The 12277-nt window shown below is 44.4% G+C and overlaps 1 pseudogene; it reads right to left on the bottom strand.

Moving 5' to 3' along the window:
• Positions 1-10613: 10613 nt before the first annotated feature.
• On the bottom strand, positions 10614-11137 carry LOC122916942 (annotated as a pseudogene).
• Positions 11138-12277: the final 1140 nt, after the last annotated feature.

Here is a 12277-nt window from a genome sequence, read left to right as displayed (position 1 = left end):
GGACAACAGAGACCAGCGTATGTTGGACGCCTCATTAGCACCCACAACAGAGAGCAAGGGCAAGAAGGCAAACCAGAGTATTGTCTGCGTGGGTGCCTGTGTCCTAGATGGCCTTCTGGACCCCAGAGAACCAAAATCTCAGTTTGGAACTAGAGACATGCACACACACACACACACACACACACACACTCCAGTGTAACTTTCTTTCCAGGGAGGAGTTTGGGGACAAGCTTGTCACTTGTTTCAGAGACAGATACAGTTGGTAGTTCTATAAGTAAACCTATAGTGACAGCCAGAGAGCATTACTGACCCGAAGTTATAGAAATACATGCATGCCATGTAAGGATAAGTGTGTGTGTGTGTGTGTGTGTGTGAGAGAGAGAGAGAGAGAGAGAGAGAGAGAGAGAGAGAGAGAACAGAGGAGGTAAGGCTGTACCTGTCTAGAATGTCCCTGGGCATTAATTCAGCTTTCATTCAGATCATGTAAATAAGCCCTCATGGTCTAGAAGAAACTTGGATGTCTTTTAAAAAGGGTCAGAAGACTTGGCTTTGTGATTCAATTCTCCAAATGTTCTTTTGCTTATGGATTCCCCTAAATTCTCTTTCCAACAGTTTCTTCTGTCCCTCTGGCCTCATGTTGCCCTTGAAAGTGGCCAGAGGAAACTCTTAGGTGTCAGCCAGTCAGCGTGGAGCGATTCTCTTTCATCCCCTGAGTGTCTGGAGATGCGAGTTTAATGAGAGGCATCGACCTTTGAATTATACAAATGGACCTCTTTAGCAATCACTTCCCTCCCCTGTCCATACCCACCCTCAGCTTTTAATCTTCTCAATTATATTTCCTTTTCATTGATTACTACTTCGCTAACTTTCAGATTGAGCAAGCTGTAAAACCTCAGCCACACAGGTAATGCAATTGCTCTTCAAGACTGACGCCTGCATCCCACCTCCTGAGGGGCCATCCGGCCTCCCTCCCACCCTAGTGGCTCTTGGCAAGTCCACAGGCCTTCAGTTAACTTTGAAAGATGGCCCCTTGCATCTGAAGATCTGTGTGATCCTGGTTATGAAGACGGGGTTTCTGTTCTGAGCTTTAAGTAGCAAAGATGGGGTGGGGGTGGGGGAGGTCTTGCATGCTGCCAGAGTTTGGGAAGGGCACCCACAGATGCTGGCTCTTTCCCACTGGGCCTGGGGATGGGCAGGTGATAGGCCTGGGAGCAGGGAGCTCTGGGTCCTGTTCCCACCTCTGCTCTGACTTTTTTGAGTGACCTTCGTTGAACCACTTAACTTTTCGCGCTTTCCTTTTGGTGCCATCTGTAAAGGGGAGACAATGACACTTGTTTGTGAAAGAGCTTTGAGGGACGTTGGCATAAAAGACGCAATGTAAAAGCAAGTGATGGGCAATGTTTCCCATAAAGAGCCCCTTGTTTGCATCTGCAAGAGGCCCCGTTTGAGGGCTAGGAAGAAAAATGGAGAAATTTCCTTGATATAGAGGCCAGGCAGAGGACATGGCTCCGGACCAGTTAGCAATCCTTTCTGTGGCTGGGGGCTCCTGAGCAGCTGCCGGATAGGCGCTCAGCGAGGTGCATGCTGGGAACTGGCCACAGAACAAACAGATCTGAGGTCTCCGTCCCAGAAGGACACAGTGCCATATCAGGATTAGCCAAGGGACCTGGCGAGCAGGAAGGGGGGCTGCCTCCCCATGATTTACGGGCATTGATGCAGGGACCTGGCGGGGGAGGGGGGAGTCAGAGAACGTTGGGGACATTTTCAAAACTGGAGGTCGTTCAGAGGAAATTACTCAATAAAAACCAGGTTTCTCTAACTGAATAGATCAATTTACAGCTCATAAGGTGGAAAAAGTCTGAGACTTCAAGATTCTGGCTGGGCGGGTCTCCTAAGGTTTCCTCCCTTGGCAGAGCAGCTGTGGCTTTGGCTCTCTCACCCTGGGCACCCCTTCCCTACCTCGAAGGGCCAGCATTTGTCTCTGGTCTTGTTTCGCTTTTTCTCTGCTCCTTAAATCTTTCTGGTTGAGATTCTCCTCCTCTTCTCTCTTCCTCTGGAAAGCCTCTCACTTTCAACCTTTGCCTCCCTATGGTCCTATGAGAGAAGACCCTACCGTTTGGTTTCCCTGATAATATAAATCCTTTTTTCCATGATTCCCGCCTCAGCTGCCTCCCCCTCCCCACGGATAGTCTCGATGTCCCTCTTCCCTGTTTTACCTTCGGGTCCCCGAAGCTGCTGCCTTTCTCCTCTAGCCGCCTACGGTCTGTTTGCCGGCACCTTCTCAACCTATTTCTCCCTCTCTGCCTTTTATCATCCCAGCCCTTCTCCTTGGTTGCTCTCTTGGCTTTTCTCAGTCGCTATGGCAGTAATTCATCATGAACACCCAGTAGCGCCATCACCTATTGGCCGTCTTCTCTAAGCTGCTCCAAAACAACAGAATTCTCAGGGAGGCGGGATCCTAGGGACTTGGGCAGGGTCCAGATAGAGTTGTATTGGAATTCCGTCATCCACCCATCATTGTTCATCTAGGTACCCATCATCCATCTATCATCCACCCCACTCATGCACCCATCCAAGCCCTCATTTAACCATTCATTTATTTATTCAACAAACTGCTTGAGCATGTGCCGTATGCTGGGCAAAGGCCTCACCCTTGATGGAGAATGGAGATGGATCAAATCCAGACCTGGGCCTTGACTTCAGTGAGGGTGAAGGAGTTGGGACCAAGACACCATCTCATTGGAACTTGACTTAGGAATGGAGAATTGAGCTGACGTCTGGAGGTTGAGAGGAAAGAATGGGCAGGGGGTTGGGACAGTTTTGAGAAATCCTGCCCTTAGCCCTACCAAATCCCCTCCTATTTGCTGGCTAAGGACACTAGTTCTTCTAGTAGAAGCACAAGAAGGCCTAACTCTGTTAGGCCACAGAGTTCAAGTGCAACACATCAAGTGACCTGGTAAGGGTGACGTCCGACTAAGTGGTAAAGAATAGACATCGGTACTTCCTTGGGAACGGGTTTCACTAGAAGTAGAAGGGGCCTTTAACATCTGAAGGTGGGGTCTGTAAGGAAGTGGGTTCTCCTTACTATGTGGCCATGGCCTTAGGATGATGTGCTCACTCTGCGTGGTGCCAGGGGCAGACTCAGGCTGGCTTGGGGGAACCGCACACATTTCCTCCCCAGCCTGCTCTCCCAGGTGTCAGCTGGCTGGCCTGACAAGCTGTTCTTTCCTCCTCTGGGGCCTCAGTGCTTCCACAAGCTTTGGAGACCTGGCTGTTCTAGAAGCCCAGAACGAACCCCCCACCCCCACCCCCACCTCTCACTGGCACTGGTCACAAATTCAAAGCGGCCATTGGGTTTCATGGCTTGATGGCCTTGTAATTGTTATTGGAACCGGCCGTGGATGGATTTACGGTAATGAACTCACCTAAGAGCAAACCCGTCGTGGGCTTTTTTGCAGACAGGATCTTTCCTGAGTGAAGATATTAGAAAACCATTCTGCAAAGGAAAAGTAATACTAACTGGTGACTTCAGGTTTAGGAAAAACACCACTGTTCGGGTTTTTCTGTTGGCCTCTAACTTTAAACACTTCATTGGCCAGTTGCTAACCAACACAGTTTTTGGCCCAGGCCCTGTTTATGTTGGCACCAAATGTATGTATCACAAGCAGTTTGTGTGTTTCTGGGCATGTGTATATGTGTGTATGAGTCTGTATATGTTACAAACTCCAAAGCTTTTGAACACAAGGTTTTGTACTCTTTCTGCAGATTCTTCTGGCCAAGAACACAGGCAACTGGCGGGCAGGGCACCCATGTGCATTAATGACTTGCTTTCAGGCCACCCCACCCCATCACAGCCACCCTCTGGTTTGGCCTGGCCTGGCCCTGAGCTCCCTGGCCTCCCCGGACCCGTGTCCTATTGAGTTATGAATGAGGGAGGTGGCCCCCGCCCAGCAAAAGGGGCGCCAGGGACAGTGAGCGCTTTCTTGTGTCACCTCGATCTGCAGCACCAGGGGGCAAATCATCAGGAATGCTTGGGACCAGGAATGTGCTCCTAGCTGGGGCCGGGAAGGCTCCATGTTTTTGTGGCTTGGCATTAAGCAAACAACTGCTTTTTTGTTCTCTCCTCAAATTATTTGTTCAAACAAAAGGCAACTGTCATGGGGAGAAAAGTACAATTTTTCCAGCGTTTTCCCCTTCCCGCTCCCCTTCTCACAGCATGTTTTCTGACTCCGTGCATTTCCACGGCCCAGTGTCGGATTTCCAGCCCACAGAAAGGCAGAGTTTGCTGTTCCTGAATGTGACAGCCACCTTCAGCCTCGCTCAGACCGGCTGACCCAGCACGGCCGTGGAGCTCAAGGCAAATTTCACAGGTGGCCCTTCCGGCTTCCAAATCCCAAAAGGTTCCCCAAGCCTGTAAATCATGAATCCAGAGCCATTCCCTCGGAGACTGAAAGTTTGGATAAACAGGGAATCGTAGAAGAAAGAAGGCCGTTTGCCCTCAAACTCGCATTTCTTCAGAAAGTTTGAGTTAGATCTTCTGCCTCACAAAGGATTGCTATTTAATTACAAGTCATCTTTTAGAAAAGACATGGCTTATCACTGTGTATCTCATTAGAATATGGTAAAATATGCTAAACAATGTAACTAAATGATATAGAATTTAATCTTCCAAGGCTTGTTGGGATTAGGCCATGTCCTTATCTACCCAGCACACTCCTGACTCTCCTTCAAGACTTGGGGCAAGTGTCACCTTCCTGGTGGGAACTTCCCGTGCCCCCTGACCCAGAGCTGCCCTCACCCACCCCTGCAGAATTAGGGCCATCTCATCTGTGCTCCCCTAACTTTCTCAACACTGGCACATCGCAATGTTTATACTTTTTGTTCCGAAATAATTCTAGATTTCTAGAAAAGTTGCAATAAGAGCATAAAGAATTCCTCTCTACCAGCATTTCTTAATCTTTTTCTCATCACTCCCCAAGAGCCATTTAGGTATTTTTTCCCCCTAATTTCTTTCTGCCATGAAATTTTAATACCACAGATAATAAATATCTGTTTTTGGCCTCTATGTATATCTGAATTTTACATGGAGTAAGATTTTTTGGCCTCCAAGAACAATTTTTATTTCTTTGAGTGCAGTATTGCTTCATGGAGAAGGCAGGTGCTATAACCTTTAACCAGATTCCTCAAATGCTAATATTTTCTCATATTTGCTTTATTTCTCTCTCTCTAAAAGTGTGTGTGTGTGTGCCTGTCACACATGTATACACATTTGTTTAGACAGGTACACATGTATACAGATACATGCATGTATATATAATTTTTTTCTGAACTGTTTGAGAGTAAGTTGTGGACACAATACCTAAATATTTTACCCCTAAATATTTTAGAAAGCATTTCTTATAAATAAAGATTTTTTTAAATTTTTAATTTTTTATAAACATATATTTTTATCCCCAGGGGTACATGTCTGTGAATCGCCAGGTTCACACACTTCACAGCACTCACAAAGCACATACCCTCCCCAATGTCCATAACCCCCCTTCTCCCAACCCCTCTCCCCCCAGCAACCCACAGTTTGTTTCGTGAGATTAAGAGTCACTTATGTTTTGTCTCCCTCCCTATCCCGTCTTGTTTCATTTATTCTTCTCCTACCCACTTAAGCCCCCATGTTGCATCACCACTTCCTCATATCAGGGAGATCATATGGTAGTTGTCTTTCTCCACTTGACTTATTTCACTAAGCATGATACGCTCTAGTTCCATCCATGTTGTCGCAAATGGCAAGATTTCGTTTCTTTTGATGGCTGCATAGTATTCCATTGTGTATATATACCACATCTTCTTTATCCAATCATCTGTTGATGGACATCTAGGTTCTTTCCATAGTTTGGCTATTGTGGACATTGCTGCTATAAACATTCGGGTGCACGTGCCCCTTTGGATCACTACGTTTGTATCTTTAGGGTAAATACCCAGTAGTAGTAGTGCAATTGCTGGGTCATAGGGCAGTTCTATTTTCAACATTTTGAGGAACCTCCATGCTGTTTTCCAGAGTGGTTGCACCAGCTTGCATTCCCACCAACAGTGTAGGAGGGTTTCCCTTTCTCCACATCCTCGCCAGCATCTGTCATTTCCTGACTTGTTGATTTTAGCCATTCTGACTGGTGTGAGGTGATATCTCATTGTGGTTTTGATTTGTATTTCCCTTTTTTTTTTTTTTTTACATTTTTAAAGAGGTTTTTTTTATCTATTTGTCAGACAGAGGGAGCACAAGCAGAGGGAGCGGTAGGCAGAGGGAGAAGTGGTCTCCTTGCTGAGCAAAGAGCCTGATGCAGGACTTGACAAGCATTTATTAGAGGCTCCTGACTTCTATTTTTTATTTTCTATGTGCTAGAAAAAAATTACTGAAGCCATATTTGCCTTGATTTCCTTAACTGTAGAAATGACTGTTAACACATTGCATCCTGGGCATTGGTTAATATGTCATTGGTTAATATGGTACTCAAAGAAAGTGTTCCCAATGCATGCATCTGTCGAATGTTTTGTTTCCAGAAAGCACAGAGAGTTTTTACAGCTCAAAAATAAGAAAAAGAACCTAGTTAAAAAGGGCAAAAATTTTAACCGACACTTCACAAGTTTTAAAAATAGCTAACAAGCCCATTAAAAGATCTTCAGCATCATTAGATATCAGAGACAGAAAATATAAACCACAGTGAAGACTACTATACACCTGTTGGAAGAGCTAAAATTAAAGACATTGATAGTACCAAGTATTGTTGAGGATATGCAGCGACTGGAACTCTCATCTGTTCTTGATGAGACTGTAAGACAGTACAACCACTTGGAAAAACCCTTCATTCGTTTCTTATAAAGTTAAATATACACTAGCCATATGCCCCAGAAATTGCACTCCTAGGTGTTTACCCATGAGAAATAAAAACATTTGTCCACACAAAGACTTTACAAGAATGTTTATAGTCCTTTTACTCCTGAGAACCCAAACCTGGAAGCAATTTAGATGTTTATTAATGGATAAAGGAATTGGAGTATGTCCGTAAAATGGAATACTGGTCATTAACAAGAAAGGAACACATTACTAATACTACTGGTACATGTGACAGAATGGAAGACCCTCAAAAACATTATGCTGAATAAAAAAAGTCCAGACACAAAAAAGTTCGCACTGCCTGGTTCTGCTTATGTAAGACCCGAGAACCTATTAATCAAACCAAGAACGACAGAATCAGTGGCTACCTGGGCTAGGTTCTGGGGAAGGGATATAGGATTGGTGCAGAGGGGCACAAGGAAGCATTCTGGTTTGGTGGAAATGTTCCATATCTTGACCCAGTTGTGTGTTTTCAGGTGCATGCAAAAGTGGGTACATGTTATTGTATGTTAGTTGCACCTCAGTGAAGTTGATTTTTAACAAAATATATCCTCGTGATATTGAGGGCGAACCTGTACCTTCAAACTCTAGAACTCTCCTTTGTGACTCTTCCATCAGGGCTTGGCACGGGCATCATAGACCTCCTGAACAGACACTAATACTTCAAGCCCTATTGGATTCACCAGTCTGAAGACCTAGTGCCAGAATTGTTTGTGTTGTGGCCTGAATCAGCTTCTCTTGCTTGGGACTCCCTTGAGGATAGTAATCTTATGCATTACTCAGCAACAGGGTCGGAGGCGTACATCCATACCTTGTATACGATGCCTTCAAACTACTGTGAGGTCCAAGCCAAACTTGTTGTTAGTGGTGAGTTGTGCATGGTATAATGAGTTTTATTTCACTTTGGAAGACATATTTTGATATTATACGGACATATCAACTTCTGGAAATGTCTGTCAGATTCCTTAGTTTCCAGTAGATGTATTTCCCAAACTTTGACACACATAGGTTTTATAGGGTGTCTAGGATATCTGTTTCTGCTTGCTCACTTGGTCTTTTAGCATTATGGCATCTCAGCTGTGGTCCAGCATAATGTTCTATGGGCTAGCAAGAAGATAAAAAATTCCTCTGATCTACAATGAACTTGTGGCTGCTAGAGGTGGGAGACAGGGATAGGTCAAATGGATGAAGGCAGTCAAATGATAGAAACTTCCAGTGATAAAATAAATCCTAGGGATGTGATGTACACTGTGGCAACTATAATTAATAATACTCTATTGCATATTTGAAAATTGCTGGGTACTTGGGTGGCTCAGTCATCAAGTGTCTGCCTTTGGCTCAGGTCATGATCCCAGGGTCCTGGGATTGAGCCTCACATTGGGCTTCCTGCTCAGTGGAAAGTCTGCTTTTCCCTCTCTCTCCCCCCGGGGTTGTGTTCCCTCTCTAGCTGTCTCTCTTTTCTTTCAAATGAATAAATAAAATCTTTAAAAAAAAAAGAAGAAAGAAAATTGCCAAGACAGTAGATCTTAAGAAATAATTCTGATCACAAGAAAAAAAAATGTAATTATGTATGGTGACACATGCTACCTAAATTTATTGTGGTGCTCTTTTTGCAATATATACAGATGTCAAATTATTATGTTATACACCTGAAATGGTTATATTGTCATACATCAATTATACCTCAATTTAAAAAGTTGCATTAAAAAAATCCCTCTGATCTAAGTTATGGCATAAAACAAAAGAATTAATGTAGTTCTGAGTCTAGGATGGTGAATATGTACTGTTATTCCTATCAGGTAAAAACACATTTCTAATAGAGAAAATATATTTACCAGATCCATAGTCACACAGCAGACCCACAGGATGAAAAGACAACCTTTAGAAGAGCAGCTTTAATTGTAGTCATCACTTAATAACACGTAAAATAATGCACCCTAATTTTCTGTCTTTTGCAGAGCCAAATAGGCCAGTTAAAGAGATGTGGGAGGGATCACCATGTGGTGGCAGAAAAGACTTTTTGCCAAAGTCTTTGTTGGTGGACTACCTGTGCTTGTGTTCCAAGGATTCATTATTTTGGTATAGAGGGGAGTGTTACAGGTACTTTTGCCTTGTCTGATTCTGAATGCCCTCCCACTACAAGTCAAGGAACCACTGTGGCTGTTCTACTGATTGCCGAGACAAACTACATATCCACTCAAACTACATTGTCAGGAACTATGAAAATAACAAAAGAATATGTTCAAGGATGTAGTGGGCCCACCGAGAGATTCCATTATTCCTAAATTCCATTTTTTTTTTAATTCCATTTTTCAATGGACTCTCGTAAATATCCATTTTTACCTATGGGTCATGGTGGTTTTCTGGAATACTAAGGATTATCTTGAGTTCAGAAGCAACATCCAGTTATACTTGCAAGGTCCAGATATTTCACTCTTTCTAGTATTAAATTATCTTAGCCTTCTTTCCTGTTTGTCACAATGCTTACCACTCCTAATTATTTCTTAGATTTGTTAGGTTCCCTTTGTCTATCCCCTGTTGGCTCTTAAGTCCATGATCTTCTGCTTTAAACCCTTGATCAACTCTTGGCAGGGCCAAAGCCCAAGAGAAAGTAGGACTGACCTATATCAGGAGAACAAATGCCTTTCAAAGCAGAAGATTTTGCCTCCATTTCCCAAACCAGTCAAACCTTCCAGGAGTGGTTCTTTAAGCTCCCTGTCAATATGGAGAGTAAACCATTCAACAAGAGAGAGACCAAGACTAACTGTTCTGGTATGAAAACCTTTGGTCAGCCTTTAAGCAAGACCAAGGCACCAGCTCTCCAAGGGTATGCCCTATGGTCATGAATGTCTCTCCCTAAGGTACTTTATGGCCTGGTATCCCAGAGTCTTTCATCTCTGTGCCTGATTTGGGACCTCTCCTAGCCTGGAATCTTGTCCGCCTCTTAATACCCCCACCTGCTCGGCCCAGCTGAGCACTAGCAGAAGAGGTCCCCCAAGATAATAGGTGAATTTTCATGGCAGAGATAATGATTTTAAAATATATCCAAAAATTCTTCGACAAGTCTTATCTTAAAAGGTGGAGCCTAATTCTTTTCCCCTTGAATATAGGCCTGAAAGATCAATTACTTTCCAAAAAAATCAAATGTGGTGGAAGTCATAGTCTGTGACTTCAAGGCTTGGGTCATAAGAAGCATGGTGGCTTCCTCCTTGTTCTTGCATTTGGACTGCTCACTTGAGACAAGCCAGACACCATGCTGTGAGTTCATTCAAGCAGTTTGTAGAGAAGGTCACAGGAAGGAGAACTGGGGTCTCCTATCAATAGCCGTGTAAGTGAACTATCTTGGATGTGAATCCTTCAGGGTTAATAAAGTCTTCAGATAACTGCAACCCCAGCCCAAATCTTAACTACACATATCACTGGAAACCTTGAGCAAAGCTGTTCCAAATTCCTGACCTATACAAATTGCAAAAGACGCTGTGTTCATTGTTGATTTAAGCCACTTAGGTTTTGGGCTAATTGGTTATTGTTGTTGTTGTTTGTTTATTTGTTGGGGGTTGTTTTGCTACAAAAAGCTTTCTTGTTTCCATTTGGTTCTTGGCTTGGGAGAGGGCTCCAGGGTGGTTAAAAAGCTTCCTAGTGGCTTCAAGGAGAGTCTCAGGCCCAAGCCCTGGCACCAGGAGGATACCAGAGGGGCCCCTCAAAGGATGCTGGGCTTCAGAGTCTCCTAGTCCTGCTTGAAGGTGAGCCCTTCAAAGAGATACTCACCCAACCCAGTCTGGGAGGCAGCCAGCCTGCAGAGGTGAGTCAGGTAGTTTCTATCTTCTTGATGAGTTTCACCTCCTTATCTAGGACACGGTTCTCCAGGAAGTCCCAGAGATGGCTGTCTCCATGGATGGATCTCAGGGCATGCAGAACTGAAAGGGCCTGGTTCAGGTTTATCTCCAGAACTAGGGGAGTTGGCATGGTGTCCAGGGTTTTATCCCACTCGTCTTGGGATGGCTTCTGCACATCCTGGAAGGGGACATGGCCACTGCTCTGGTCTTGCATCTTTAAGATACACTTAGTGCCCTTGTGCTTCTCCTCAGCCAACTAGAAGAAGAGGGGCTCACGCCCTCCAGAGCCACATTGTCACAATCAAAATAGAAGCCCAGAGAGATAGGTGTAGGAGGCCAGCAGATACATGTTGACCAGGCAGCTGACAGTTGCGTCCACTTCTGTGGAATAATTCTGATGAATCCGGGAGCTCATGGTGGATTGGTAATAAGGAGCTAAGCTAAAAATAGTGTGTTGATGGGTTCCAGAGGCAGAAGGTGGCTGAGAAGATGGCCCCAAAAGTTGTGACTGGAAAAAATGTTGGAGGATGGTTGGAGGCTGATAAATGGGGTGTTCCTGGGTCTGTTCTGCCCGAACACTGTTGCAGATCTGTGGATTGCCAAGTGCTCCTGGTTTGGGGCTAAGTTGTCACATAGTGACTGATAACTAATACAGGGACTTGGCAACAACCTTTTTTGCTATCCATGCTATTACTCATGCTGGTTGTGGGAATTATGAGCCAGACGAGGTGGAATAATTTATGATAGGTCATTGGGAAGACATTTTGGAAAGTCTGACCTCTCCTCATACCATACCTCCCCATAAACTGTGACAGTCCCAATGTGTAATCGGGCTGTTGGTACCGCTAGATATGTAGGGACATTTCAATTTTTAAAAAAGGTTCAAACTTACAAAGAAATATCTCACAAATATTTCTTTGTAATTTCTTCCTGACAGCTCTAATGGAGCAGGCAGGGTAACTTTTATCTACTCCAATTTAGAAAAGAGAAAACTCAGGCCCAGAGTTTCAAGTGATCAATGAGTGACAAAGTCAAGATTTGAATGGAAGTCTCTCTGATTCCAAAATCGGGTTATCACCATGCCCCTTAAATTAGTGTCATTCCTGCTCTGAGGATCACTTAAATTCAGTTAAGCATATTTTAATGGCAAGAGATGATATTTACAAAGTGCTAGATGCAAGGTATAGTACTCACTAAGTGGTAGCTAATACTATCATTATGTTTATGGGATGCCAAGGGCTGGGAATTCACAGAGGTAAACTAGGCCAGGCCCTTCTCCTTAGGGAACTTAGGCTGGGGGGAGAAGTAGACCTTGCTCAAGGAGATGCTTCCAGGATTGACTTGAAAAGCCAAAAAGAATATGTACAGGCCAGGCAAACTAAGGCTAGGGATGGAATGTTCGGGGCCCTTTATAGCTCAATGTTCTGTCCCCTCTCAAATGCAGGGGCGGAGCCCTCCCACCCCAGCTGACCACATGGCATGCCCTGAAGCAAGCACCCGAAGAGCAGGTTGCCCAAGGGCAAAGAAAACAGCGATCATCAGGAACACCCCATTC

The sequence above is a fragment of the Neovison vison genome, chromosome 9 (assembly GCF_020171115.1).
Source record: "Neovison vison isolate M4711 chromosome 9, ASM_NN_V1, whole genome shotgun sequence".
In the NCBI taxonomy this organism is placed as follows: Eukaryota; Metazoa; Chordata; class Mammalia; order Carnivora; family Mustelidae; genus Neogale; species Neogale vison.
The sequence above is the reverse complement of the archived record's forward strand: the minus strand, read 5'-3'. Positions and strand labels throughout refer to the sequence as shown.